Here is a 15,597-nt window from a genome sequence, read left to right on the forward strand (position 1 = left end):
GATGTAAGTAGGATAAGAGTTTTTAGGTGAACTTCTCAGCAATAATTATGTTTTATGATGTGTCTACATTATAAATAGTTTCCCAAAATCGTTTAATAACTTAAACCTTAAAATTTTGCTAAGTTAAATTAAATGATGGGAATTCATTGAATATATAGATCATTTACAAATAATATAAAATGCAGAAACACTGATTATTAAACATGTTTATCCACTTTTGGCTTCTTATTACAGAGTAACTAAAGATAGTTGGATCTTTCAGAAAACATGTATTGGGCCACATTTTTAAAAAGTGTACTGTGAGGAAGCATATGCTTCTAGAAATTACTAAATATATTCATAAGTTGGCCAATCAAAAGGATGCTGGTATAACAGGTAGTTCACAACTGTTTTTTTCTTTATTTTCATTAGAAATTAAGGCTTTTAAGGGTTAAAAACGTTAATATATGTAATTAAAGTTACCAGAAATAATAAGGGAAACATCTCTGTATGCAAGGAAAGTAGAATGTGTGCTTTTAGTAAGAGAGGTTATGAGGAATAAAGATGCACTTTTTGTTGAGGGAAAAGAAAGTAATTTTTTTCTAAAAATTTGTGCTAAAGTGAGGCTGGTTATTTCAGAATGGGAAAGAGGAAAAACGTAAGACAAAATCTGAATGTAGAAAAGAAAGTTAGATAAAGTTTGTGGAAAAAAGGAATCTTGGGAAATGAATTGGGATCTTGGGAAATGTGACCAAGTTGGCTAAGATTGGAATGGCTGCAATTAAATTAAAAATTAATGAATGAACTTTAATATCAAAAATACACTGGTGAAAAATTAGAATTTGGTTTATCTCTGCTAAAAGGAAGTTTCTTAGACTACTAGTCTGCTCTTGATAAGAGATTATGAAAGTTTTTGTTTGTTTGTTTTATGTTTTAAGTAATCTGCCTAGAAAGCAAAAATTTTGTGTCTTACCAAAATAATTTCCTGTGCTTCATGTTATCTTTATGATCAAACCATTTATAACTTAACTAAACCTAGTCTTTTCAATATTAAGAGTTGAATTTTGCTCAGAAATATGTAACTTTCCATATTTTCCTTTGAAATTTTTTTGTCACTTTGGTTAACTGGATAAGATAATTAAGTTTGTTTCATAATTATCTGTGACCCTATCTAATCAAGTATTCTAAAAACTTGTTGATATTTTTGACAAACTTCCCAAAATCAAATTCTAATCTTTTGATCTGGAAGTAATTTTAGGATTTTCCTGGAACAACTTAAAAAATTTGTTCTCTCTCCTTATAAAAAGGGATATGTTAGACTAATTTGGCATATTTGATATGTTAAATTACATGGGAAGCATTGTCAAATAAAAAGTAATACTAAGCTTTTTAATGTTGTATTTGTATGGGTACATAAGTAAAGAAATTATACGAAATTCCTAGAAATCAGACATCCTGGTATAATATTATCACCTGTATTTCTAGTTATTATATTGAAATATTGTGTGTCACAGAAATAACCAAATTTTCTTGTGATAAACTCTAATCAGATCTTTAACCATGACATTTTTAAGTCTCTTGTCATTTATAGACAGTTATTGTTTTACTCTGATGCTTTTACAAAAGTGCTTCATCTTCAAGGAGATTCAAGGAAAGAATTCTATCAAGTACAGGTTTCCAGTAACTGTCAGATCATACCACTGAACTGGGTAGGAAATTACAGAACTCTATGGGGGAAAAAAAAAAAAACCACAACTGATGACTTCATATAATTGCTAATAAAAGATGAAGAAGATCAACAAGAATTACATGGGACTAAATTAACTGATGAGGATGATTATGATTTTCATGACTTTTAATTTGAAACATTGTTCTTTTATGTCTTGCTTTTTCCAGATTTAAAGAAAATTTATTTTGTCATTTCTCGTAAGCTATCAACAATTTAATAAAATATAGTTTTGAGAATAAAAATAAAAATTTATCTTTTTCAATCTACCTGATCCCTCTAGAACTTGGAAACTCTTAGTGAGTATTGTTATTTTCATGGCAATAGAGTTATTTGCACAAACTCAATAAGAATCTGTTCTCCTCAGGCATTTTGCTAATTGAAATAAGTCAGAGAAAGACAAATATTGTATGATATCATCTATATGTGGAATCTCAAAAATACAACAAACCTGTGAATATAACAAAAAAGAAGACTCACAGATATAGAACACACCAGTGGTTACCAGTGGGGAGAGGGGGGAAGGGGCAATACAGGGGTGGGGGAGTGGGAGGTACAAACTATTGGTTGTAAGATAGGCTCAAGGACATATTGCACAACATGGGGAATAGAGCCAATATTTTATAATAATTGTAAATGGAAAGTAACCTTTAAAATTGTACAAACAATTTAAAAATTTCAAAGTAAAAAAATTAAATCTTTTTTTTTTTTTTTTTTTTAAGAATCTGTTCTCCTCATCACAGGACACAATTGAAAACACTAATTATATTACCAAGGTTTTGACTGGGATGTCATATTAGACTCAGATGTGACCAGACGGCCTTAGGGAACTAAGGTTGATTTTAAAGCCCCTTTGGAAAAACAGCCTGGTATCTTGCTTACAGGGTTCCAGAAAGCCTGACCAGATGAGTAAGAAAGTTCACTTCCTGGTAGGCTCAAGAACCTCAGGGAATTCTGGGGACCTCTAGAAAAATTAACCCAAATTTACAGGTATTGCAGGCAGTGTCTAATGGCGAATCCGTTGGCAAGTTCTTGGCTTGGCTTTCTAGCCTCAAGAAGTTTTTAAGAGTCCAATCTGAGATTCCTTATGAGAAGTTCCAGCAAAGCAGATATTAAAAAATTTATACGATCAACTGCTATTCTTGTTGCACTTATGTCAATAACCAAGCCAGGCTCATTAAAACTAGACTAAATTGGCAAACAAACTAGTCTTACGATGGTTACCTTTGATAGAAATGGGGGTAACTGTGGGGGGGGGATTATGATTCAGTATTATACCTTTATGAATGTTAGATTCGAGTGCTGTTAATTATCTTTGACGTTCTGTTTTCTATCTAAAAACTAACTGGATCTTGAATGATTCCCTTTTCCTCCAACATCTGGCTATAGCCCTCCAAACTAATGTTTCCAATTTTCTCCCACCTTTCTGACTTGAAATCCCTGAGAACTAAAACTGCCCCTTTTCCCAAGCCCTGCAAGCTAAAGTTGGACAACTTGATATAAACTTCAGAGAAATTACCACGACAGCTCACGTATAGGCAATCTTGGAGCTTGTTGCTGTGGGTCACTCAGACATATCACCAGAGACATTCAAACTGCAAACTGGGAAAATCCGTCTGGTTACTGCTGCCTGCCCTCACTCCCCTGAGGTTGCTTCGAGCCTGACATCTAGAAATCTTCTCCACTGGCTGTCCCCAGAACTCAAAAACTACAATTAAGTGTGCTCCAATTATTAACCATTGGCTTTCTTTTGTTTCCACAGAAATGTCTCTTATTAAATACTTGATTTGGGACTTCCCTGGTGGCACAGTGGTTAAGAATCTGCCTGCCAATGCAGGGGACACGGGTTCAAGCCCTGGTCCGGGAAGATCCCACATGCCATGGAGCAACTAAGCCTGGGTGCCACAAGTACTGAGCCTGTGCTCTAGAGCCCATGAGCCACAACTACTGAGCCCACATGCCACAACTACTGAAGCCTGGGCGCCTAGAGCTCGTGCTCCACAACAAAGAGTAGCCATTGCAATGAGAAGCCCATACACCGCAACAAAGAGTCGCCCCCCTGCTTGCCGCAACTAGAGAAAGCTCGCACGCAGCTATGAAGACCCAACACAGCCAAAAAGTAAATAAACAAATAAATAAATTTATTTTAAATAAATAATTGATTACTTGAGCAACATAGGCTAAATTTAGGAGCCCACTTGCATCACTGCCTCCTGAAATGAGTTTAACTAAACGGACCTATTGTCAAGAATAAGAGACTGGTTCAATGAGATGGAGCAATCCACTGACTCAGCCACTGAATTGTGAAACTTCTTGGAAGTTTCAAAGGCGGGATTGAAGGAGAGCAGAATATGTCACCCCAAAATACACCACTCTGGGATATTGATTATTTTGAATTAAAGTTAGTTAAGAAACAGCCAGTGCAAAAAGGACACTCTGACCTTCCTTTGTCCCCCTGAAAGCAGGAAATAAGTCTCCCTCATGAAAAGTACCCGCCTTCTACCAGGAGTTAGAGATATCTTCATCAGAGATAGGGAATTTAGGGCCCAAAAGACTATATGAAAAACCTTGTTACTTCCTCACTAATTTACTACCTCAAGCCCAAACTTATCTGTCTCGTCAATTCTTCACAAATTTATTGTTTCTTTGTTTAAGAAGCTACCTGCTTTGGTCATTTCTTTCAGTCACATTTTTATGAGCTCCTGTATGTATGAATTAAATTTGTTTTTCTCCTATTAATCTGCCTTATGTCAATTTAATTATTAGGCCAGCCAAAGATCCTAGAAGGGAAGAGGGAAAAGTTTTCCTCCCCTACAATTATTTTACTGTAATTAATATTCTTCCTTCTTGATATAAGATGGTTCTAAAAACTGCCTGAATTCTTCCAGGTCACTGCTATTCCAGTCCATTAAATAGACCCCTGGTAGCAACAAAAGATGCAATTTCTAAAAGGACAAGTCTCCTGGTAATTGATGCTGATAGATCAATGGTCTATTTCAACAGCCACTAAACCATTCTTGTAAGGATCCTAACACTACAAGGATTAAACAGAACCACTTAATTGAATAGTTAGTTTCCTCCTATGAATCAGATATTCCAGAAAGACATCCAACAGTCAAAGCAAGATTTATGCCAATTAGAGAAGGCACAGCACAGCTGAAGTTCAGCAGAACTGGTACAAACTACTTGGAAAAACAAATTAGTATTCTTATGCTACCTGTTGAGTACACAGAGACGAGCTTCCACTGCTCTAAGACATGGACAGAGCTTTGTTGATTGCTAGGTGGCGCCACAACTCTCTTGGAAAATTAAATATTTATAGTATTCACTTGGACTGTAGCCATCCTGTCAACCACAGTTTCTTGGGCAGCAATATTTCTGTCCCTGTGACCTTGGTTTGGCATTTCGCTTTCTGGTAGAAAATGGATAGTAGCTCTTTCCACAAGATTAAGTAACCAACTCTTTGCTCCAGGAATGCAAATTTTATTGTCTACAGCCTTAAGTAATCTATACTCCCACCTCTGCTCAAACCAAGCCAGCATGGAGTTGGAATAGATATATTCCAATAGATGTCTCTTTTTTTTTCTGTCAACTTTCTATACTTTGGAATGGGTGTTATGAATAAGACAACATGAAGTGTAGAATATTTGCTAATGGAGGGCTAAACACTATATAGCTAGTTTAATGGGAAAGTTACTCAATCTGTGTGTACATATGTTCACTCATCAAAGGACATACATTTAACCATCTTCTTGGTTTAGTTTCCAGTGGAGTATTCCTAAATTTGAAAATATGGTACTACGAGTTAATATGCCAAAAATAAATGTTTTTAAAAGTATAATGAGTGTGTAAATCCAAATAATGTGGGTGCTGAACTTCTGATCCCCGAGAGTGAATTGAAAAAGTCACCAGGAAATAACCATTTAAGCTTTTTCAGAAAAATGAAAAATCATGCCATGTGATTTATTAGTAACTCGTTCTGCAAAACACTCATTACAATTCTTACATGAATGCAGGGGAAAAGTACCTTAAAAGAGACAGTTTAGGATAATTAAATTTCTCTCTGCTTGTTCACCCTCTCTCCCAAATGCCACGTTTACTTGCAGAGCCTGTCATTTGGTTTTTATACCCAAGAAGAGAATTAAGAGTATTCCCTTTAAAGTTTTGATTACTTTCTCTTTTGTGTTGGCAGGCCTATACAATTTATAGGACATAGACATTGTGCTGGGAGAAAGTAATAGAAATTTAATTACCAATTATCTAATACTGTCCTGGGACTGAGATAAGAAAATAAATGCTGACTATTTCAAATCATGAAGGCTGATCTCTTTAAATATGGAAACTTTGTTATGCTAACCATTTTGGGTGAAATCCCTGTAAAATTATTTCACTGCCTCCACTCCCTAAAACATGGATGGTTGACTTTGGCATTGTAACTCAGTACAGTGCCACCTCCAAGATGCTGATAACCCTAGAATGTCTTGCTCTCCTGCTAAACAGCCCTGGATTGCTGTGTTCCTGAAGATATGTGGATATGTTTCAATGTTCTTCCAGCGCCTGCCTTCATGGTCAGCTGTACTTCCTGCTGTCATTTCATTTAATTTGGTTCCAGATTCACAACCGGTTTTCTGCAGAGTGCTTTAGAGTTTCAAACTTTGAAAGTTAAACGATGTTCTGGTTTCTTGTTTGCCTGTTTATTTTACGACTTCCAGATTTGTGAGTTTCAGGTGATCAGAAATAACAGAAATCTATCTGATTTCTGGTATATTAATTAGAGGGTTAGTAATTTTTTCATACTTAGTTATTTTTTGTTCAGATGCATCAACTACTGACCTCAATGTATGAGCTTAATTTGCCAAGTGTGTTAAAGGTTTATGTTGGGTACAATATATTAATATATAAAATGAAAATAAATAAATCTCATGACTCATGTTCTGACTAATCCCACCTACTTTCCTAGACTCACATTCTATGATGTTCCTCCCCAGACGCTATGCTCCGTCCGAATGTATTTGTCCATAATCATTCTTTATGTTCCAAAAACTGGGTCACCCTGTCCCCTCCCTCTGAATCACCCTCTCTCTGCTTACCCAATTACGTGCTTACCAAAGCTAATCTCACCTCCTCCTCCGCTCTGTCTATACAAAGCTGATTTCTCCCTCTCTTCCTGGAACCATGCCCTTTATCCGGCACTTCTATTGTAGGGTTGATTTCCTTTGGGTGTGTATTTACAGTGCATTTTATATGTGCCTGTGTCTTCCATGAGATTATCAGCTTCTCAAAGGCGACAACAATGACTAACCATCCTCTAAAAAATCATTCTTAGTGATAAAAATTTATATAAATACAAGATTACATTACACGTAAATGTGTATTGATTAATATAACATAAAAAAGACTTCGCTTAATCCTGTGAAGCAGACACAATGATTATCTCCATTTTAGAGGAAATAAACCCAGAGAGGTTAGGTTTCTTGCCCAAGGTCACAGATCTGACAAACGTAGGCTCTGGGATTCACACCGGGTTTGTTCTACCCCAAAGCTGGTGAGATCTTAACTACTCAGCCAATCTGCTTTCCTGTTGTACTCATGATACAGTCCACAGGGAGAAAAAATGCTTTTAATAGAGGAATAAATGAACACACAACAGAAGGCAGTCTTGCCATTTCTTAGCTTTCCTAACCATTTTGAGCCTCCATCAATCACTAGTGTAACTGGTACAACAGAATGAATATTATATACATATATATATGCAGTTTGTGTTTATGAGAAATGAACATAAAGGGTTTGATACAGAGCCTGGATTCTAAAGTCACTAATACACGTGGCCAATTACAAGTCACTGAATGTCTACCAGACTAAAAAGTCTGTGGATTTAGACATTCAAGAGCCCTTTCTGCCTACCTATGGAAGAATACTCTTTCTTGGGCTATAGCCATAGACAGCAGTTCTGAACATTTAATCCGACCTCCTAACCCCCGCCACATCGACGTTGGGGTTCCCACAACCTTCATCTGTAAGATAGATACAGCCATTGAGAATTTCCCCCAAAGGCTCGAAAAAAAGGCACGCCCTGGGGAGAGACCAGCCAACCCCAGGAACACTTATGCTCCGATTTCTCTCTTTCTCCCTCTTTTTTTTAAAGTAACCTCCGCCAGGACCCCAAACAACAGGAAGCTCTCACCCTATTTTGGAGGCTTACAATTTCCCATCAGCTTCCGGTCTGAGAGCTCGAATGGTCCCTTCCCCTTGTCTAAATAAGGTTAACAGATTTTAAGAAAAAAGATCAGCTCTGGTAATAAGAAATATAATGGCAAATAAGAGGCACCACTGATGAAGTCAGACTGAGTAACTCTCTGAGGTCACAGGCCCTGAGGGCTGCTTAAGCTTTATCACTGAATCCAGGCTGGGTGGCCTCGCAGGCACTTAGGTAAAGAGATGCTTTTCTGGGTGTCACAGGGGCACGGCACCGTCAAAAGAATACCTCAAGCAAAATACCCCAGTGAGGCTGCCTTCTCACGTCGGAAAGCTTATTTCCGCTCCACTGAAATCCAACAATATTGTCAAAAGACGCATGTCCCTGTCTCCCCCAAGACGGAATTTCCACACATGGACAGCAGCCACAGATACATAGGGGAGGAACTGCTGTAACATTGTTCTATAACCAAAGGAAGATCATCGCAGCAAGACAATGGATAAAAACAGACACATGATCTCCATACTGTTTATTATAAAGTCCTTTTATTTCTCCATGGATTTCAGATTTTTCCCCAGTTTTATTGAGATATAGTAAATATATAACATTGTATGTTTATGGTGTACAATATAATGATTTGATGTATGTATATACTGTGAAATGATCACCACAATAGGTTTAGTTAACGTCCATCACTCCCCATAGTTACAAAGTTTTTTCCTCATGATGAGAACTTTCGAGATCTAGTCTCTTAGCCATGTTCAACCATACAATACAGTATTGCCAACTATACTCATTATGCGGTATATTATATCCCCAGAGCTTAATCATCTTGTAACTGGAAGTTGGTACCCATTAACCATTTTCACCCAATTCCCCCTCCACCAACCCCTCACCTCTGGCAACCAGGTATCTCTTCTCTGTTTCAGTGAGTTCACTTCTTTAGATGCCACCTATAAGCGGGGGTCATACGGTATATGTCTTTCTCTGTCTGACTTATTTCGGTAAGCATAAGGCCCTCAAGATCCACCCATGTTGTCGCAAATGTCAGGATTTCCTTCTTTTTAACGGCTGTATAATACTCCATCATCAGTATATACCACAGATTATTATCCATTCGTCGGTTGATGGACACTTGGATGTTTCTGCATCTTGGCTATTATGAATAATGCTGCAGTGCACATGCAGATATCACTTCAAGATAGTGATTTTGTTTCCTTCAAATGTATACTGGGAAGTGGAATTCCTGGATCATATGGTAGCTCTATTTTTAATTTTTTGAGGAATTTCCATACTGTTTTCTATAGTGGCTGCACCATTTTACATTCCCACCAACAGTGGACTAGGGAAGATTTTGTTTTCCAGATATCTTTATAACAGCTGGTCCAAGGTTCCCCAAATGTTTTGTTGTTGTTTTGATTTTTAGTTAGCATATAAGAAACCTGACTATACGGCAAGCCCATCCCCAAGTGGTTTACCTGCATCACTTCTACAGCAACCCTAAGCTGTAAGTTTTAGTATCATTTGTGCTTCAGGGAGCAGGAAGCTGAGGTTCAGAGAGATGAAGTAATTATATTCAGAAGATTCAATTAGTAAGTGGCAGATACAGAAATAAAACCCAGGTCTATCCTCAGGAAACATTCATCAAGCAGGGAAACTCAACTCCCCATGCAGCCCTATTGGACCCATTCCCTAATGACTATCCCCACCTCCTGCCGCTCACTCCCCTTCAGCCATGCTGACCTCTGACAGCTTCTCAATGCAGTGGCTCATGCCCACCTGGGGGTGTTTGCTTGCACTCACTCCACCCTACCCCTGCAAAGCTCCTGCTTGCTACATCCACGTGGATGGATCCTTCATCCCATTTTGGTGTCATTTCAAACACCAGCTCATCGGTGAGCCCACCTCTGAAACGCAGTAATGTTCCACCATCTTTGTGTCTTATTTTGTTTATTGCATTTACCATTATTTGCACGAAAAGGTTGATTTTCTTATTTATTTTTCTGTCTCCGTAGCCACTAGAGTCTTAGTTCACTTGTTTTTTTCCATGCTGGATTCTCACCTAGGATCAGTACCTGACACTTAGCATCCAGTTAGCAACACTTGGAGTAACTTATAGAATGTGGTGTCAGAGCCTGCATTTTACCCACCTCTCTATACTGCTTGCCTTTTCATTGGGGTACACCCCCCAAAAATATGTTTCATGATAAGGAGGGCTTTTTTTTTAATCAAAAATTATTTCTACTTCACCTTCTTATAAGGAACTACCTTCCTTTTCCTTAAGTAGGCATTAAAGATGCATTTTCTTCTCTTTCTCTCTCTGTTTCACATACACACCTATTTTGGTTTTATTCAATTTGTCTCTTTACTTTTCCTTATCTTCTTATTTACCTACCCCTTAACCTCTAATTCTTTCTCAGATCCACAATTTCCAAAGTCTATTTCAATTACTCTGGCTTTGACCTTCTACATTTCCATCTGCCTTCTCATGTTAGTGTTTCTTTCTCTTTCCCTGTGCACACAACCCCCTCCACTACCCCCCTCTTCTACTTTCATCCATGTTAAATGTCTTATTTATTTCCAGCCAGGTCGACAAACAACTAGCTAAGTCCAAGTACAGTCCCCTCCTCCCCACAAAATCCATATATATTCAATAGGGTACAGTTAAACAACTTTTATTGGATTTAATGTACACACATAAAGGGTCATATATCATAGCTGTTTGGCTAGATGTCTCTGGGGGACAAAACTGCCCCTGGTTGAGGACCACAGCCCTAGAGGAAAGTCAGCTTTCTCCAACTGTCACTAAGAGATCAAGAAATGTAGGTAACCTACCATTTAGACATCCTTCTCATACTTTCATCATAAATCCCTACCCACCAAGTTTAGGAATATAAACTCGACTACAAATACACAGATATCTAACCGAGGTGCCCTTGATATCATGAATGTTACGAATCACGATGGATATATGTATATGTATAACTGATTCACTTTGCTGTACACCTGAAACTAACATAACAGTGTAAATCAATTATACTCCAATAAGAATTTTTTTAATTAAAAAAAAAGAATCAGCTAGTTCTGGGTTCAAATTAAGTTTCGGATGCCTACTAGCTATGAGATATAAATAAATTAGTTTGCTCAATTAAATCTTAGCTTTCCTATCTGTAAAGTGGGGCTATTTCTCGTGCTTCCCTCATAGAGCTGCTATGAGTATTAGATAAGATCACATGAGAAAGACACCTAAAACACTGCCTTGAATAGAGTGATGTTATGATTATCATCAAGATATATCATCACCATCATCAACCTCATCTTCTGAGTATAGTTCTATTAAAAAAATTAATAAACAACGCACTCCAGGAACTGATGGTTGATTAAGCTGATAATATCCTCTCTTCTCTTCCTGCAACAAAATTTCCTCTCCTGCACTTCTCTTTCTCCTTCTTTGGGTAGAAGAAGAGAAAGAAGAGGCAAGAGGAAGTGGGAGGAGGACAAGGATGAAGAAGCATCCCCCATCTCTCTCTGTCATGGACAGGGGACTCAAAACTGAATAATACATTCAATGAGTTACTTAATTAACTGGGTGAAGGTGAGGCTGAAACAGCTGAGTTAAATAATGAGACGTCAAGCACAGAAGCTTAGGCCAAGGAGGGATTTGAAAACCCTCTTCCTGTCACAAGAAACCACAGGACTTTTCAGGCAGATGACAGTAAGGGGTTTAATCTTTCCGTTTTTGTCCTTCTGAAAGCAATGGTCTTTAAAAAAAAATCTCCTGAAATAAGGCCAAATGTAAAATTAGCATTTGTGTAGCAGAGGTCATTAAAATGAGTTAGCCCAGACCCTTTATAATGTTAAGCCAGTACAAAACGAGAAGAATAAAAAATAAAAAATAAAAATAATAAAAAGTCTAGTTAAAAGGATCTTAAATGGAGATGCTGTTGCTAATAGCAAGGCTATCTCAGAAGGACTAATTAAGCTGGAAATAAATGTGGTACAAATGGAAAGGCTTTTGTGTGATCCACCTAAATGTCAGATGGCTGACCACAAGACTCACTTGCTGTTAATTAAAACCTAGTTGTCATCTCCAGTTAAGGGGCTGTAAGCATCTCTCTCAATACTCTTTCTAAGAATATTGCAGCCAGACACCCGTCCTCTCCACCCTCATTCCTCCTGCCAATTAATGTTGATTTTTGTCTACATGTTTTGGGGTCAAAAGATGAAAGCATAACCTATTTTCTTTTAAACCAAGACAGCTGATCCCAACTTAAGCCTCCGTGACATTAATGAACACTTAAAAAATACAATGTAAATCAAGGCTGACTTTGAAAAATTGTAGCTGTTGGTACTCTCAGAGCAAAAAGTCGTTCAACATCCTCAATCGGACAAGTAACACTGTGTTTCTTTGCATTCATCCTGGGCATTACATCTGTGTAGTCCTGCACTTTCTGTGTGCTATGTTCTTCCTGAAGACAATGCTAATAGGATGAGGTTACCTCTTCCCTAGGCTTGTAATTACCAAATACAGGGATACTTGTGGCACACTTAGAATTTTTGCCACATCTGCACACTGCCTGTATTATTTATCCAGTGCAAATCATACACACACATACGTATGCACACATACATACACACACGAATATATATACACATGTGTATACACACATACCTGTGTACATATATACACAAACACATTCAGTTTTTAATTTAAACTATTCATGCAGTCATAGGTTTGCTATGTGAATTATTTTTCTAATACACATACAAATCACACCTAAACTTTTGGAGGAGACAGTTCTATAGCTTCACAGAAGTTCACGTTATACAAGTATACTCATTTGTCAAACCTCATCAGATGATGCACTTAAGATCTGTGTATCTCGATGTAAATAAATATATCTTGAAAAAAAAGCCATGGGTAAATAGTGACCTCTTGTTAACAATCTGCATCCGGAAGTGTACAAGGTGAAGTGTATTGATGTTGGCAACTCACTTTGAAATGCATGAAAACCAAAATAAGGCGGACAGATGCATGCATGGCTAGATGGATAAATATGTGATAAAACAAATACGATAAAATCTTAGTTGTGGTATCTTGGTGGTGGATATATGGTATGGCTCTTGATCTTTTCTATATTTGAAAAATAATGTTGAAAAAATAAATACCTAAAATGACGACAAAGTGCTTACCCATACATCACGAAAAAAAAAATCACATCCCACTACTGGAATACACTGCAATCTTAGGAGAATCCCAGTGGTTTTCCATCAATAAACTCTTCATGAACACATTACCAAGTTTTGAACAAGATGCAAAATATACTTTTGCTACCACTGAGTAAACATTCTTAAGGGTTTATCCTCCAGAGAGAACAGTGAACTGAGCAGGACACACACGTAGGCTGTACGAGGCAGAATGAAACACTCAACTGATATCCCAGAACAGTATCTTGTCTACCGGCATGTCATCATGAACAAATAAGAGAGTTGATCAGCCTCCTACATGGTTATGTTCAAACAGTGACCCAGATGCCTTTATGGACACTTGGAGACACTGACACTGCGGCAACAATTATGTTTTTACTGCTGTTGCCAGATTTAGTGATATTTACTGTGGGCCTTGCAGAGAAAAAGGTTGAGGATGATGACTATGGTGAGTGATTGTTTGAAGCCACTTGCAATTAGAGAATGTCGAAAAGTTTCATGAAGGTTCTCCTTTCACACCAGGACACATTCCATTTTATTCAAACATCATCCCTGCCTTGTGGGACCCACCTGTCCATTCACTGTTTGGCTCTAGCATCATCTTCCTCTAACTCCCCACCCTCCCTCAGCCTCACTGAACGGTTGACCCTTCCCACTACCATGACTTCATTTCAGAAGGTGCTGCCTATTTGTCCGAAAATTTACTTCATCCATCACATGTCATGGATTCCTAAGATTCAGTCTAGATGTTAACAATTCTCATCTTATTCCTTTGTGCATTCCCCCATGACCCACACACTAGGGATTTACACCAGTCCTCCACTGGGTTATAAGCATCTGGGGAAGCATGTCTTCAATCTTCCCCCTCACCCAATCTTCCTCAAGGGGGCTGGAAGGACTCTTCTGATGGGTGAGCTTCTCTCAATATATCTCTCTCTCTCCTCCTTTCCCCCTCTCTCCCTCTCTTTCTCCTCCTCCTGCTTGCTACCTCCAAACAATACCTGCTTTCATTTTGACCCCATTTCCTAAGCTCACCTAGGACAGGTAAGCGGTATCTAGGACAAGTAAGTACACCTAGGACAGGGGCCAGGGCTCTACCTTCTAGAGACCAGCTTCAAGCTCCCTCTCTTTGGATCTCATTCCCATGTTGGGAGAGGTAGATCAATGCCCTCCAAACTTCTCAGTCACTTCCAAGGTCTAGATATGACTTCAGGGGTAAAGGAGGTTGAGCGACAGCCAATTTCAGCTTTAGGAGAAGCAACAAGGCAGCGTGTTTAGGATTACAAACTCTGGAACCAGACCACCTGGATTGGAATCCTGATTCTTAGACACACCAGGTGAGTGGTCCCAGGTAAAATAGTCCAGCTTTCTGTCCCTCAGTTTCACCTTTAAAATAGGGGTAAGGGGAAGAATAGTAGTTTGTTTTTAGGCTATAATAACGATGAAGTGGGTTTCTGTTTGCCAAGTCCTTTAAATTGTATCTGGCACACAATAACTATTAAATAAGTGTCTGATGAGCAAATATAAAAGCACCATTTTCCAATGGGTAATAAACAGAATTCTGTCCTTTAAACCCCACTGGGTTTGTGTACCTATTTTTGACTTGGTTGAGAATCCTTAGGGAAGGAGGAAGAATGACGACTCAGGTCCCTCCAACATCAGCACCAGCTCCTGAACACTCACTGCTCCCTTTCTGGGGGGCTTCCCTCCTACTCTGAGGACCCATCTAGGCATTTAGTACCAGGTTCCTGTGCCTGACACTTAAGGACACTCAGACAATGTTTGCTGAACAGGACACAAAGCTCACGGGGGCACAAATTGTCAATCTGATCTGTATCAGAAGCTCAGGACCCAACCACTATGCAATGTGAAAATTACAAAAAAGAAGCAGCAGGAAGGAAAAAAAAAGTCTATATAGAATTTTAGATATTGGTGAAATGGTACAAAACTAAGAGACGCACATCGGTGTGACTTCAGAGGCAAGCAGTACTATAATCAGCAACTAAATTATGTGAAGCTGTTTCTTTATTCCTGTAATTTGATTGCACATAAATCAATTTTGATTAGATTCAAAACTTACTGAACATGCACCTCAATGAGCTGTCAAGTTTTGTCTGATAACATAAACTTTACATGGGATCAGTGTTAATTCTACCTGGAGCCAATGGAAGAATCCCCACAACAATGGCAGACATCATTAAATGCTGTAAATGTAGAAACATAATTAAATTAGCTGATAATCATCATTCTCCTTCTATAGAGGCTCTAATTTAATGCACTTGCAAATGTAATGAGGCTCGCTGGATTGAAAAATATGTGGAAATAACAGAAACAAGATTACATTAATTGGAAGCGATACTGATAAGGCAGATTGCTCTGCATTTTTTTTTTTTTTTCGCGGTACGCGGGCCTCTCACCGTTGTGGCCTCTCCCGTTGCGGAGCACAGGCTCTGGACGCGCAGGCTCAGCAGCCATGGCTCACGGGCCC

The sequence above is a fragment of the Grampus griseus genome (assembly GCF_964374135.1).
Source record: "Grampus griseus genome assembly, chromosome: 14".
Taxonomy (NCBI): Eukaryota; Metazoa; Chordata; class Mammalia; order Artiodactyla; family Delphinidae; genus Grampus; species Grampus griseus.